This window comes from Neophocaena asiaeorientalis, unplaced genomic scaffold (assembly GCF_003031525.2).
Source record: "Neophocaena asiaeorientalis asiaeorientalis breed wild unplaced genomic scaffold, Neophocaena_asiaeorientalis_V1.1 scaffold105, whole genome shotgun sequence".
NCBI lineage: Eukaryota > Metazoa > Chordata > Mammalia > Artiodactyla > Phocoenidae > Neophocaena > Neophocaena asiaeorientalis.
Window position 1 is genome coordinate 4,276,364 of NW_020172162.1, and position 16,917 is coordinate 4,293,280.

At 35.2% G+C, this 16,917-nt stretch overlaps 1 protein-coding gene and 1 non-coding gene across 3 annotated transcripts in view; one reads left to right on the forward strand and one right to left on the reverse strand.

The window, feature by feature from the left end:
• The window catches only part of SESN1 (sestrin 1), a 104,043-nt gene that overhangs the window by 30,589 nt on the left and 56,537 nt on the right, over positions 1–16,917 (reverse strand). The window lies entirely within an intron of this gene.
• Positions 8,966–9,081, forward strand: LOC112406902 (U12 minor spliceosomal RNA). The gene has a single exon (XR_003004635.1). It is a non-coding gene; the product is annotated as a U12 minor spliceosomal RNA (small nuclear RNA).

Below are 16,917 nucleotides of genomic sequence, written 5' to 3' on the forward strand. Positions count from 1 at the left end.
ATTTCTTACAAGTACTTTAGAGGTATTATGAAATATTATATTTGAGCTTTCTTTTTCAAGGTAACCTACAAACATCTATAAACAGTAAATACATTGGAAACCACCAAAATAATAATTTAGATACTGGAGTAAATAAAGCTTCTTCCACCATCTCTGTGAGTATATGTTTGAACATTCTTGTAAATTTGTCAGTGGCGAGGAAGGGTATAGTTTGTGTGTTCTGGCCTTCTAAAAAATTCATGCCTGCCTGCATCTGCTTGAGTAAAACTATAGTAGTAAGTGGGCTGCTACAGCATGTAGGTACTTTGCTGTGTCAGTCCAGATTTCTCTGATATTATGAATACAAGAAAATACAGAAATACTGTAACTATAATCCATAACCCCTTTATTTCAAGTTTGTTTAAAACATAAGCTCATTGTTCTCACTAATTGGCTTGATAAATAATTTAACTTTACTTATTCGAACTTTAAAGAGATCATTTATTAATAAAACACCAGTTTTAGATATTGTATATAAATCAGAATTCTGGTAATACTGTTTCACTAAAGACTATGTGGACAAAAAAAAATCAGTAACACATTTGAACATCACTGTTTTATATACATGCCACATCTCCTGATCTGTACACTAGAACTCCCAGTAGGTTTGGAGAATCCATGCTAGTCTGTAGCTCCCTATGTTGTTCATCCAAGGCTTGAGTCAGGCTTTAAGGCTCAGAGAATGTTCCCAGGATTTCTGCTGGTTCTAAAAGAGTGCCGGGGAAATCTAATTCAAAGTCTCATTCCCATCAAGGCCAAATAGAGCCTTAGAGAAAAGGCTCTTGGAATCACAACAGTTCAATTATGGTTTACTGAATTACAAACCAAACTTGGCTTCCAGTAGAACTTTTATTTAGGCTGTCCCGGATTTGGTCTATAACTGAAAGGACCGTCAATCCTTCTAGCCTTTCTCCAGAAAACATGAATAAAGTCAATCTCATCCTTCAGTGACATACATGCCAATATGATCAATAATAGCTTTTATCCTAAAACACAAAAAGGTGACCTAATAAATTCTTCAGTGATGCACTTTGGAATTGTTATTAACAATAAGGATATTATTGATATCCAAATAATCTTTTGTGTTTGTAATAGGCAGGTCTTTAAATAATGTATTTGCTCTTTACAATTAGAACGTGCTTTAAATGTCAGAAAATTCAACTTTCAAGTATTCAACCAGATTAAAAAAAGAACAAACCACTGTACTCTAATTTGTGCATTACAAATGTACAATTAAAATCTTAAAACCTTAAAATACTGCACTCTAAATTTACAAATTGATGGGTTAAAAAAAATCTAAACTTCAAAAGATAGCAGACAAAAGTATGTGGATCGGAGAAAGAGCAAAGCAGAGTCAAAAGCAGCAGGATACAGTTCAAATAGGTCACATTCAACTTTTGACTTTCCCAAAGAACAAAAAACAAGCTTAGCAACAGTTTTCAGCCAATCAGAAAGCAGACAAACAGGTAAGGACTCAACCGATCCAGATACCAATGCAGTCCAACCTTCAGTGTTTTTTTTGTTGTTGTTTTTTGCTTTTATTAAAAAAAATTATATAGTGTCAGAGCAGAGCACAAGTTATAAAACAGGATAGACTGTCCTGGGTTAAAGAAAGATAAAATCTCTTCACCAACCCTAAACAAAATATATCAGATTTTAGTAATGTAGTGATAATTTTGTTTACATCCTTATTGTGCCAGATCCTGTATAAAGTTATCTTTAAAATATTTGGGTATTTGTAATAATATATAGAATTTTGCGGGAAATTTTCTTTCTTGTCTGTGCATAGAGGATAAGCGTAGGAAGATGTATAAGATTCTTCTCTTCTTAAATTACCTAATACTCAATTTCTAAAATTCACGGGGGATTGGTGGGGGGGACCCAATAAGAAAATGCTACAGTGCGAATCCAAAAAATGTAAATATGATTTAAAACAACCACATACAAATACAACCTTCAAAACAAGCAAACAACAAATTGTACAGTGCCATTCTATGTAATTTTCCCTCCTTATTTCTATCACTCAATACATATTCTTGAGAGAAGAAAGTTTTCTGAGGATTTAGAAGGGATTTTCAAAGAGTTACAGATTTCATCACTGTAATGTTTAGTGCAAACCTCAGTATTTGCTCAAATTGACAGTGTTACTTGCAATAGAGACACAAAAACACTGTGAAACAATAGTTAATAATTTTCTTCATTCTGCTTTTGGCTTGCCAAATTTATAAAGTATTCTAAAGCAGTTTCTAATATTTTCTGTAAAAATCTTCAAGAACCACCTTTTGTTTTTTCTTCAAGTAATGCTTAAATCATTTGCTAGTTTTAGTTCCCTAAAAAAAAATTACTTTAAGCAGATCAGCTTGACTTGCCATATCATCAATTATATACTGAACTTACCATGCACTAAAAAACATAAGAGATTTGCTACTGATACTGTAGGGTGCTGTCAAAAATGTATATATGTATACTTCCTCTCAATATTTCATTGTATTCTATACATCCCTAGGAAGGTAGGGGGAAATTAAACAAATATTTGGAGACTAACTCTAGCTTTTATTTATTGGTGATATCCTTACCTCATCCTTTTCCTCTATCCTCAAATGTCACAGATAACTAAGCTATGCTGTGTCAAGAAAAAAAAGTATTTTCAATACATCATTTGGGAAAGAGACACTCTACATCAAGCTCGTATTTTCCTTGGTCTCTTAAGCCTTAATAATTTAAAACAGTATCCATCCAAATATTACTGAAAGTTTCATCAATTACTTAACACTTATGTATCTATACACCAGGGATTGGTTGTGTATGTTTCTGTTAAATTCATGAATCTCTATATGTATGGATATATTGGGCCTATTTATTCAGTATTCATTCAACCAATATTAATTAGGCATCTACTATCAGCCAGACATTTTTTTCCTTCCCAGTCTACCTTCTTTAAAAACAATATCCATACCTTCTTCCTTTCTCCACCTTCTTATAATTTCCTTATAAGATCCACCTACTGTAGTCTTTTTGCTCCTAAAGGGACACTTGGACTGAGAAATGCCTTAAACTGCAAAGGCAAAGAGGTACAAAGGGCTTGGAAAGCAGGATTCTGTGTTATACAAAACACCTGATTGTTATCGTGGCACTTAGGTAACTGACTCCCGGTTGATGGAGAGCTTCAAAACCAGTAACTCAGAGTTTTAGTCAAAGATTTTTTTTTTTTTTTTTTTTTACCCGGACCGGGGCACAAACCCGTGTCCCCTGCATCGGCAGGTGGACTTTCAACCACTGCGCCACCAGGGAAGGCCAGATTTTTAGTCTAAGATTTGATTTGACTTTTAGTCTAAGATTTGAAGTAGATAGATGCTACACTTCATGGTTGCAGATTTGGTAATATTAACAGCATAGCTAACACATATTTTAGTTAGTATGTGTCAGGTACTCTTCTAAATGCTTTACATGTTTGAACTCTTAACCCTTATAATAACCCTATAGGTAGATGCTATCTTCATTTCAGAAATGGGAAACTGTGAGACAGAGAGGTTAAATACCTAAGGTCACATAGCAAGGGGCTTGAGCAAAGGTTAGAACTTAAGCCTGTCCGACTCCAAAGGCATGTTCTTTCTACTATACCATGATGTTGTCTGATAGTTTCCTTTCCACTGTTACTATTCCAGTGATTGTATGTCCATTAGGAAAGCGGCCAAGGGACCATGAACTTTTCTCTTCATCCCTCCCTATCTTCCCCTGTACTGTTTTCCCTAAATCTCTTTTGTATAATTGACTGTTCACCCCACCCTCTGTGACCACCCAAGTCATTAGAACATCATCCCTTTCTAGGAAGTCCAGACTGACTCCCCACTGAGCCAACTGCCAGAATAAGAATGCTCCATAACATCTAGAAAACATTATAACACTTTATGTAAAAGAGAAAAATGAAAACATAAATGAAGACAAACTGGCACACAATCATTAGAGTCACTTTAACAGACTTAAAACGTAAGAAAATATGGTAATTTTTCTTAGTTGTTAAATACTGTATTTGTTAACAGTATTTGTTAACAACTAATACTTAGTTGTTAAATACTGTGTATTGCCTACACACACACACACAATAAGTAGAATTCAGAGTGATTTGGTAGGATTAAATCTAATGATTATTTACACACACACCCCTTAAAATGTTTTCTTTCACATTTGAAAATCAGTAATTTTCGACAAAATAGGTGATTATTATACACTATTTATATAGTAATATCTCATTATACCTGAATTGACTCGTTTGACAATCTCAAAAAAAGAATCTAGAACAAGTAAGAAAAAATAAGTTAAATAGATGGTACAGGGTATATATACCAAAGAATATGTACTGTACTCAGAGGAAAACCTTTGGTTTACCTCTCTTAGACACAATTTACTTTTATTTTGTATAAAATTACAAAAAGCTTGTTTATTGAGTTTCTAATTCTACAGTAATTTAGAAGGAAGTAGGGACTACTACTGTTTACACTGACAGAGAAAGAATGATAGTCAACCATTTGATCACAAGGAAAGAGTCAGAAAAATTCTAAAAAAGCAGAAATAAGAACTTGGATAGTACAGTTGTAGGCCATTTACTAAAAGTGTACAGCTTTTTTTAAGATTTTTTTTTTTATGTGGACCATTTTTAAAGTCTTTATTGGGTTTGTTACAATATTGCTTCTGTTTTATGTTTTGGTTTCTTGGCCATGAGGCATGTGGGATTTTAGCTCCCAAACCAGGGATCAAACTTGCACCCCCTGCATTGGAAGGTGTAGTCTTAATCACTGGAATGCCAGGTTAAGTCCCCTAAAAGTGTACTTTGATGTAATAAGCCTTAAGGAGCTCTGACAGCACCACTCTCTGACAGATTAGGGTAATAGCTAACCTCCATAATAATGATTCTTACTCATGTTGTAAAAAACACCTACAAATATTTCTATAAGAAATATAATTTAAAAGGTATGGCTAAACCGGCAAAGTAACAGCAATCCTCATAAGTCAAAAATGGCCAATAGGAGGAATCCAAGGAGGTAGGGATTACTGATCCTGGTAGCTATGAATCCCCAGTAACCTAGAGCAGCAGCATAGGGAACAGATGACAAAGCCTAGGACTTGGGAAACTGGGGGATGCCAAACCCCAAAAGGCTAAACTATCATTGAAAGCATTAACTAGGAAAAACACCCCATCTACAAAAGGAGGTAAAAAATTTGCCTGTTTCAACTTTTGCTCTTGGTAGAAGGGGTAAAACCTCCTCTGAAAATTTATAAGCACAAAGTGGCTCACATATGAGGAGCTGGGGCCTTAAATCCCTTTATCTACCTGATCTTAAAAGAAACAATCAAAAAACAAGGCAAGGATTCAGTTAAAGTGGGTTGGTTATGTCCCCCAGGCTCCAGTCAGAAATACAGATTATCTCTGAAGGAGATAAAATTCTGATGAATGTGAGCTTACAATAATAAAACATACCATGAAAAAAAGCACCATTAGTGAGGTCTGAAGAAACAATAATCACCTAAGACCTGCAAGACTTCAGGTGTTAGAATTATAGATGCAGACTACCAGTTTAATATGTTTCTTAACTTTTTAAAGGAAATTGAAAGTATGGATGAGGAACAAGAAACCATCAAAAAATAACCATATTTAAAAATGAATCCAATACAGACTTTATAATAATTGGAACAAAATTCAATAGATAAACAGTGTATTCAGCATAGATGAGGAGAAAATTATTAATAAACTAGAAAGTAAATCTGAAGAAATAATCCAGAATGTAGCACATAATACAAAGAGATGGAAAATATGGAAGAAGAAATAAAAAACATGGAGGATGGAATAGAAGGTCTAATATATATCTAATTGGAGTTCTTGAAGGAGAAAGGCAATATTATAAGAGATGATGGCTGAGAATTTTCCAGAACTGATTAAAGACACCAATCCTCATTTCCAGGAAGCACAATGAATCCCATACAGAATAACTGAAAGGAAATATATACCTTGACATAGAGTAAAACTGAAAAATTCCAAGAAAAAGGGAAGATCTTAAAGGTTATCCAAGAGAAAAGTCAGATTACCTACAAAGGAAAAACTAAACTGACAGTCTAATTTTTAACAATGGAAGCCAGAAGATCTGGGGGAATAATATCTTTGAAGCACTGAGAGAAAATGGCCTTTCTTGAATTGTACTAATATATGAAACTATCTTTTAAGAAAGTGAATGCAAGAAACACATTTTAAGAGAGAAAAAGTAAGAGTCTACACCAATATATCCTCACTGAAGTAGCTTCAGTTCAGGAAGAAGCAAAATGATCCCAGTAAGGAAGTGGAAAAAATGCTACATGTCAACAAAGAAAAGGTTCTTTGTACTTAAGATTTTCAATTCATGTGTAAAATTCTCATCTAAGTAGGACAGTACATTCCCTAAGGATCTTAGATAGGTTTGTATTGAACATATGTTTCCATTTTACTTTCTTAGAGTGGAATGGCCAGCTCATATAACAAGCATAGGTTTAACTTTCTAAGGAACTGCCAAACTGTTTTCCATAGTGGTTGAACCATTTTTACATTACTGCCAGCAGTGTATGAGAGTTCCAGTGGCTTTACATCTTCACCAACTCTTAGCATAGTCAATATTTTTCATTTCAGTCAATCTAATGGGTGTAGTGCAGCGGTTCTTAACTGGGGGTGATTTTGCCCCGTTAGAGTCATTTGACAATGTCTGGATACATTTTTGGTTTTCACAACTGGTAGGTAAGTCAGTTGCCACTGACACGTACCTGGTAGAGGCTAGGGATTCTGCCAAACATCCTAAAACATACAGGGCAGCCCCTCACAACAAAGAAATACTTGGTCCAAAATGTCAAGTGCTGAAATTGAGAAGCCCTTGTGTAGTAATAATGCATTGTGGTTTTAATTTGCATATCTTGGATAACTATCAATATTGAACATTTTTTAATGTGCTTATTGGTCATTTATATATCTTCATTCATGAAGTGACAATTCAAATCTTCTGTTAATTTTTTTTTTAATTGGGCTGGTTGTCTTCTTGCTACTGAGTTGAAAGTGTTCTTTATTCTGAATACAAGACTTTGCCTGATATATGTGTTGCAAATATTTTCTTCTAGTCTATGTCTTGTTCTGATGATTTTCTGCTACATTAACTTCAGACAGCAAAAAATAAAGTCATCTTTCTTCCAGAGATGAGAGCAGGTAGATATTGAAGACAGGGTTAAAAGTTTTTCTTTGGTATCCCTGGGTCATAAAAAAGCACTTCTTAAAAAGCAATATTAGTTGATGCCACATGGAAAACTGGGCTGCACATACCATAGAGACAAAGAGAATCCAATACTTAAAAATGATTCCCCCAATCCTAGGATCTGGCAAAAAACAAAGACTGGGCCATGTAAGCAGTGTGTTGAACAAAGAGGTACTTTTAAAAAGTCCCCAAACTATGCTTATTTGTATCAGAAAATAATAGTACCACCTAAACATGCCAAAAAATCTGCAGATGAAGAAATGAAAAAATGGTACTGGAATCACACACTGGTGCCTATCGGTGACATGAGAGAAGGTATCTTTGAACTGGGTTTGAAGATTACCTTGAAAAATGTACATTAACTGTCTCATGTACATTTAGAGTCTAAACTGTTCACTTGATAATCGTCTAAAATTCTTACAGTTTCAAGACTACTCTGAAATAGAGATTTAGTGTATGAAAATGATTTTAGGATACTTTCTATCCTCTCTGCTTAAGAAAATTATTTATTATAGAACATTTGCAATAATGTAAGCAGTAAATGGGGAACCAAAGTAGCAAAAATGGTCCTGAGTTCTATAAGGAATTTCAGAGAGCTACTATTTCTAAAGATTATAGAGCTCCGTGCCCTAGATTTCTTCCCTAGCTGTTGATGACTAAAGACACTATTAGGAACAATGGAAACCATGGTTTAAAACACAGTAATTGTACCAAAAAGGTGGTCTCCAGACTAAATGCACTTGATTCATGGCAATTTTACTTTTCAGAACAATTCTTATGAGTAGCAGGGATGATTTTGCTTTATTAAATATTTTTCTTGAGTGTGAATTATTGCCTAAAATGCCATGAATACTGATTTTTTTTTTTTTTTTTTTTTTTTTGCGGTACACGGGCCTCTCACTGTCGTGGCCTCTCCCGTTGCGGAGCACAGGCTCCAGATGCGCAGGCTCAGCGGCCATGGCTCACGGGCCCAGCCGCTCCGCGGCACGTGGGATCTTCCCGGACCGGGGCACGAACCCGTGTCCCCTGCATCGGCAGGCGGACTCTCAACCACTGTGCCACCAGGGAAGCTCTGAATTTTAAATGTTGCCATTTTTTCTACCACTTCCCCTCCCCCGTAAACACTCCTTTTCCCCAATAACAAGCAGATTTGTCTACTCTCTGCTTTTCTTAGTAAGGAAGGAAATGTTCATTATTTTCCTATATAAATTTGCATTCAATTAAAGTCTATTTTCCTGAGCTTCTTCAACCTCCTCAGTAAAGTTCTTAGATACAGTCAAAGACTGACAAATAATGTAAGTTCTTAGATAGTAAGGTAACCAACAACAGTATGTTGGGACCCTTCTTTCCCCCTAGTATAAGTGGTAGGTAATAATTAATAAAATGGCCTTTTAACTTGGTCATAGCTTTCCCTGACACTTGGGATTAGAGGCATGTGTCAAGCAGGGAAATGAGGTGACTGAGCTTTGATTTTAGAAGATTAGGAGAAACTTCTAGGATGGTCTGAATTGTGGGGAGAAGCTAAGGGGAGGTAGACTTTAAGACAGTGTAATGGTCTAGTTAAGGGGTAACTGGATGTATGCCAGAGTGATGAGAGTAGAAATAGAATGCAGGAGACATATTCTGTAAAGTCAAGAAGGCAGAATCTTAAAATTTGATTACGAATGCCTTAAACTTATCAGTAAGGAAAATAATGAGTTGAGGTGATACCTGAATCCTCACTGCTAATGTGAGATGAATTTTTGAGTGGGTAAAGGTTGCTCCTAAGGTGACCTCCCCCCCCAGCAAATTGATTATGAATTAGAAGAAAATTTATTTCCCAAGAAGCCTTTTGCTTCTTTCCACTTTGTATCTAAACAAATACTGTATAAGGCAAAGGTGGTGTTGTCAAAGATGGTTTTGATGAGATGCTTATGGATAAGATACTGAGGTTGCTTTTATTTGTTGTGACTGTTCACTTATGGACAGATGCCTCCAGCTGTTTTTATTCCATAATGTCCCTCTGCAATTATCTTTAGAGCTTAAAGTAGTATGATTAAGTGAAAAGAATCAGTACTTAAAATGAGAAGATCCTTTTCTATGTGGATACAAGGTAACAATCAGATAGATTATACTATTAAACATTTATAAAGAAGCAGCAGTAAAGTATAATGACTAGAAGCATTGGCATTAGAGTCCAACGACACTGGGTTCCAAGGAAAAATTAAATCTCTTTTAGCCTTGATGTCCTCACCTGTATAATGTGAATGATAATATAGTGACCTTAGAAGGCCAGAGGATTACACGAAATCACACAGTGACTGGAATAATAAGTGGTCAGTAACTATTAGCTCTGAGAGCTACACAGTAAGAGCTACAATACATCGAACCAGCAGTTCTGTCTTATTTAAAATATAAATTAAATAACTCTTTAGCACAGCGTTTGTGAAATACTCAAATTTTACTCATCCTTTTGGTGTGTGGGGCTTGAACAATGTGCATTTAAGATTAAAATTATTAGGTATCAATGTACTTTTTTAAATTTAGTATTTGTAATGCTGTTTCTTCTAATTACAATGTTTACTAAGTATCTTCAAATAATTTAATATCAAGCACAACCTAGCCTCAACTATTTTACACATTAAAAGAGAATCTGTATTTTAAAAACAATACAATATTGAGTGTTTTCTATAACAATTCTTTGTCTACCTTTTATTATTGATATTTTTCCAAGAAAATCCATTGGTCAATATGGTAGAGATGGCTAGTTGTCCCTAGTGCTGATTCTCTGCTTCTTCTATGGTTAATAAAACCCCAAATCTTTAGTTGGGTATATTGCCACTCAGAAAAAAGATAAATTATCCAGCTTTCCTTGCATCTAGGTGTGACCAAGTTGGTAAGCTTTGGCCAATGTGATTATAAAGGGTAATGGAGTGTGCATAATAAATGTCACTAAAGTGAGGAAGCATATGCTTATTCTCCTAGTAAATTCTTCTTCTATCTGGAATGCGGATGTGATTCTGGAGCTACAGTGGCCATCTTGGATATCTATCTTAGAGATGAAGCCACATCTTGAGGCTGCTGGAAAAACACGGAAGGATTTGGGCACCTGATGATTACATGGAGCTTCTGAAGCAGTCCTGGACTGCCTTCATTTACATGAGAAAGAAAGAAACTGTCCTGTATAAGAATTATTATTATTATTTTTAAGAATTCTTATATTGAAAAAAAAAATAATTCTTATATTGGATTCTCTGAACTGGCAGCCTAATGTAATCCAATCCTAAAAAATACAGACAAAATGAAAGCCAAAATTTAAGCTCACTTGTTTTCTTAATAAGTTTGTTCTCAACTTATACATGCCTGGTCTTTTTATGTCCCCTTTCTTCTTATTCCTACTGTAAACTCCTGGACACCTGTAGACATTACCTTTGATTCATTTCAATGGTGTTAAGGGAGGGAGGGAGAGGGGGGTGAATTCATTCAGCTGCTCCACCACTACCACAGTTATATTCCTAACCTATTCTTTAGTCTACCCCCACCCACTCTAGAGTCTATTTTGCTCTTCATCCTAGAATTTCAACTCCATAAAAGAACTGTCCTCAAAAACAGCATTTATTTGTTCATTACCCACTCAACATATTTTGAGTGCCTACTGTATTCTGTTAGTTGATGAATAAAACAGACCCTGACTTCAGAGAGCTAAGTCAGGCAATATTTTAAAATGCAGATTGAACTGTGTTCTATTATTTGTGTACTACACCTCTATAGTCCCAAATTTTACTAAAGGATCAAAGTGAAAGTAAGTGAATGTAAAAGATTGGGAGAAAACAGATATATGGAGAGGGAGCAGGAAATAAGGAGGTGTGGAGGAGGACTCTCAGGGACAAAGGCAAGATGTAACCGTATAGCAAAGGAAGGAGGGAGAAGGGAAAGGAACACACATTCAATAAATTTTACTGGGCTTCATATATCCTTAAAACCTTTTTCATGTGTTAGTGATTAATAGGGACACTTATTGTTAAACTTCTGGAACCTTTAGAGAATAGCAACCGCCCTCCTTATTATTATATCTGCTGTTTGCATTGCTAGAAGCAAAGACCTTCACAAACCCTCAGAAAGCTCCCCACTATTCCTTCCCAATCCCAGCGCCTATTTAGAACTTCTACCCCTTCTCACCTCTTACTGGAACCTTCTTCTACCAGTGTCGCCTGAGGAAGGAGGTGATTCAGTAGAATGGGGGGGCAGTGTTGTTGAAATCCCCAATCAAAATTTAGGTTAAATTTTCTCACACAAACACTGCTAAAATAGAATATAACCATCATTTTTGCTACTAACTTTATTGTTTGGCAATAGAGCACTTAAAATTGGCTTTTATGGGTTGTTTTTAGGATTTGCCAGAGTGAGAAAATAAGTTCTAAGTTTCAAATAATTAATATGAATTTTAACTTTGGATTGTCATCCCACTGTGAGACACAGAAAACCTGAAAATCATTCTTTGCCTAAAATGTAAAGATGGTGCTATTGCTGGCCACATGGCTCCAGAAGAATGAAAAAACAAAAACAAAACACCCAAACAATTCAGCTACTGATGTTGGGATTTTGGTGCCTTTCTGTTGTTGTTGCTTTTATCTTAGATGAGGGAAAATGTATTTATTAAATACTACTAAACAAGTCTGTGACATTTAGTTCTTTTTTTTTTTTGCGGTACGCGGGCCTCTCACTGCTGTGGCCTCTCCCGTTGCAGAGCACAGGCTCCGGACGCACAGGCTCAGTGGCCATGGCTCACGGGCCTAGCCGCTCCGTGGCATGTGGGATCCTCTAGGACGGGGGCACGAACCCATGTCCCCTGCATCGGCAGGCGGACTCTCAACCACTTGCACCACCAGGGAAGCCCATGACATTTAGTTCTTAATACTCTATAATATGACATTATGAAAAAATTTTTTCTTAGATTGTGGTTTTAACACTTCACAAGTAGTTTCTTTTCCTGTTAACTTTTCAGACAACTCTGCTTAAGCTTGAGTTAAATACCTGGAGGAAGTGCTACCACAATTTTAGCTTTCTTGTTTCTAGTTGAGCAGTATTATTCTCAGTATTTCTCCACTAGGAAAGTATCATATGTTTACTTTCTAGCCTAATAAAACTGCTCTAACCTAATAAAAATTTTTGTAGTATATAAAAATTAATATGAAATAATTATGGTAAAATAAACAATTATAAATCTGAAACAGAGAAAAACAGGAACACTGTCCCACCAGTACTAGCAAAAAGGCTTATAGGATGCTTAAAAACTTTCTTTGGCTTTTGTTTAGCACCTGAGTCAGGAAACTCAGGGTCCCTTGTCTTTTTCTACAGGGTCCCTGTCCATAACATGCAGCCAAAACATAACACTTGTTATATTCCTGATACAGCATAAAAAAGCAAGAAAACATTCTAAGTAGTAAAGACAGTCTTTTCCTCCCCCATGGACCATAAGTCCAGAAAAACAAGTTACCTCATTTATAAACCATGCTATTTAAGACTCTGTGATGCAACAATATTGCACTATTCTTTTCTATAAAAATGCATTCTTCCAATTAAAATCTTAGCTCAAATGTTGGCCAGCAAAGTCCTAAAAATCTAGTTTTTTCCCTCTTATTCTATCAAATTGGATTTAGGGAACAGAAAAAAGTATGTTTTTATTTCACACAGTAAACATCATTAGGCTCTAGAAACTATACATCTCTACTAATTGGTATCTTTGCATAGCAGTAGTTATGGCAACCTTAATTCATGGGGATGACTTTGAAGTACTGCAAGATATTAAAATCCCCTCTGATTAAACAACGCAATTATGTCTCCAGCATCTAGTCCACATCTGAAATAATAATCATAGATTTCAGAGCTAAAATAATTATAAAATAAACTGAGTGAAGCTAGAATTGCAATTTGGAGAGTGTCTAAATACAAATACTTTCTATAAATGAAAAAATTGAGAACCAGAGGTGAAATACACAGTTTTAATGTTGATGTATTTATCATATTATAGTGTTGAGAAACTTGGAAATCTGTGTGTAAAATCAGGGCTGGTCTTAGGATTTGATAGAGTAAATGGCTGCTTACTTGGTGTAATTTTAGAAGTGCTATTACCAAAAAAAAAACACATAAAAATGTGTCACCCAAATTTTCCCTCAGAGATGGAAATAGTAAAATGATACCTAGTTGTCTTTCTTTTACATATTTAGTTGAGGTTTAATAATGCCTATAATTCTATAAGCAGATTAATTCCATTATTTTCTGTTAAAATGCAAATATAAAACTCATATAAATAAGAAAAAACTCAAACTACATAATGGATTCAAACCTTACATAGGCATGTAAGGTGAAAACCATGTAGATAAAATTATCCTTGAAAATCTCTTTTGAAGGTACCAGACTGAAGACAGTACACTTCTTAATAAGTCCAAAGCAGACATTTTGTCCCTCAGTATTAGAGCTGATGACTGTTTATTTGGTTCAACACCAGATGGAGTCATTGGCTTGTGTTTAAGAGGCTTGTATAAAAAAGCCTTGTGTAAAAAAAAAAAAAAAAAAAAAAAATCTTTTAACACTTGAAATACCCTCAGAATGGTGAGACGCTCACTCTATGAGAAGTGATCAGGAACTCAGACCAATGGAGAACATAGCAGATTTCTGTTTCTTATTTTACACTCACTCAGGGGCATATGCTCATTGAGTATAATGTTAGGCAGAATTGCCTATGATATTTATATTAAAAATACATTCTGCCTCACACTGAAAATTCTTTTGATGAACAAGAATAGTTACATTTGCATAAGTTAAATGTATGAGTGATGTAATTCCATTGTAGGGGTCAGTTTTTCCTTAAGACCAGGTTTTGATGGCCTATTAGGGCAGTAGAGAAAAGAACAGGTTCTGTGTCTGTGAACAAGGAAAGATCCCATGCGGGGGGGGAAAGACCATGGTCAAAGATAAATTTTGCCTACTGCACAAATTTGTTTAGAGTATAGATATGCATATGCTGCATAAAACCTTTAAGTCACAATACCCCACTAACCATAATATCCCACATTCTCAAACATGACAGATAACTGAGAATTTACTATAATTTCCCTTCACTTTTGCAAATAGTAACTATTAGTGTGAAAGTATCATCTTTATATTTTACTGTTTTCAGTTCAAGATGAGGCTCAATTTTAAAAAGTTAACTTGGAGGTGAGAACATCAAATTCATAAAACACAGTGTTGTCTTGTGGCTTTTCTACTAAGTACTGCCAGCAAGTGCTGGCTTCTTTATCTAGCTAAGCACTGCTTAAGTGTCTAAAGTGGGAGGGGTCATAGCCCTATCACTAGTAGTAAAAATCCTAAGTTACTAAATTATATAGAGACAATTTACATGTACAGAGTCTAAACTGGTTGACCCAAATAGCAAAATGAAGTTGACAGAAATGGTAACAAGTATTTTCATGAATTTACAAACTAAGTTTCTATTAAGAGTTCTTTTGGCTACAAATTCAGTTTTTCAAGAAACTTGTTGATAGTCCTCTTTCTCCTAACTAGAGTATTGTTCATGTAGAAAATACATTAGTCAAGTGAATTATTGTGGCCTCAAATCTGAAAAGGTAACAGGGATGGAAGAGGGGAGAAAGCACATAGAAGGGGGTTATTTCGTGGCCACACACTGACTGTACCATGACTGTGGCTGGTATTTCACAAATGTGTGTGTACCACCAGCCCAATGGAGTTCTTTGGGAGAATACAGATGGCTGAGCTCACTTGGGAACCATGACTGGGAAAACAGCTAACTGGAAATACATGGCCAATTGATACGAGGTGTTATCTTCAGCATGAAAACCCCACTTATGGGAAGAGAGATTATTATTTGAATTGCTAGTCTTCAGCTATATATAGCACTAATGAAAATTATTTAAGCAACAACAGCAACTCCCCCTTTCTCAAAGGAAATAATTTAAGTTGGCAGGTTTCTTATTTATATGATATCAACTTTCTATTATATTTAAATATACTTCTTTAATTGATTAGCACAAAAGTATCAAACTGAAGGTTTTTTGGGGTGGTGATGAGAACTGAGAAAGGACGAAAGGGTTGAGTTTAATTAATGTTCAGACTTCTGATTTCTCTGTCAACTTAGTTGTTAAATGTGGGAAAGTTATTATTTATCATTTTCGTAGTGCTACTCTACATGTAAACATTTGTCCAAGGACTCTTGAGGCAACTCCAGCAAATTACATCAGGTGTTTTGCTACAATAATTAAATTAAAACAGGAGTTCTTGGTATCACTTCCTTGATTTTATTTTAGCTTCTTAAAAACAAGTGAAGTGTTAACCATCTATATGACAAACTAGTTTAAGTTTTTTTAAACAACATATTCTCAGTTTGCAGAGTGTTCATCATTTTAAATTGAAACATAAAAATAGCAGACAACATTTCACCATTTCTTCTCTCCAAGGACAACCCAGCATTTACCTGTACAAGTACCTGTGGCACTAACAAGTAACTAATGAGCCAAAGGAGGGATTTTGAGGGCAATGAAGAAGTGGTAGAAGTTTCTATAACATGAGGAATCAAGGTTCAATCACAAAAATTCCTCATGTCATGGGAAAACAACAAGGCCCATGATCAATATGTGAATAATACAGAATATTTTAATGATGTAGCACTGATTAGTTCAGAATTGATTACTTAACTAAGAATCCTGGGATCTCTTCTCTCTTAAACCATGTCATAATTCTTGAACTATTTAAAAATTTCATAACAAAATATTCCAACACAGCATTGAGAAATTATCTTTTAAATGATAGCAGAAAAAAAAAAGGCAGTAGACCTGGGGTATAAATTAATCAAATTAAAACAATCTAGCAGATAATTTTCTAAGCCTCTAATATCCTTATGCAAACCATTTAGGACACTGATGATGAATGTATGAATGTTTAGATAGGTAAATACATAAATATTTCTAGTTTTGGCTTAAGTACCACTGAAAAATGGGAAGATTTCTGCTGCATAAGATATATTTTATTAAACATACATTTATAGTAGATAGTACTTCTACCACAAATTATATAATTGCAAGTATGTGAATTCAATATGTCTGCATCTTACTATAAAAAATTGAAACAATATAAACACTATAAATTAAGACCTATTTGGAAAGAATTTTTTTCTAACAATGTTTTATTTTTTAAAAAATCTAACAATGTTTTAGATCAATTATTATAGATGAGAAATATAAAAGCCTGGTCTCTGTAGCCAAAGGACCAGAAAAAGGAGAGCCTAGTAAGACAGAACATTTTTCAGCAGTAACCACTCTACTTCAGTCAACCACCACCACCAGCACCACCACCACAACAACAAAACTGTGGCCCTATTCTCACCCATGCCAGCAAAGGCTAAGTAGGGAGACTAGACTCCCACCCTTGCCCAGATGTAACAAGGTACCCTAAACTCCCTGCCAGGGTAGTGCCAGAGAAGGCCCAGTAGAGCTGGGATGTTTATCCCCACTGGGCAATAGTGCTTCTCACACCCCATGACTGGCAATGTTAGTGACAGAGACCATGTGGAGAGCCTGGACATCCACTCACACCAGAATAAGCATTCCTCCTTCCCTGTTAG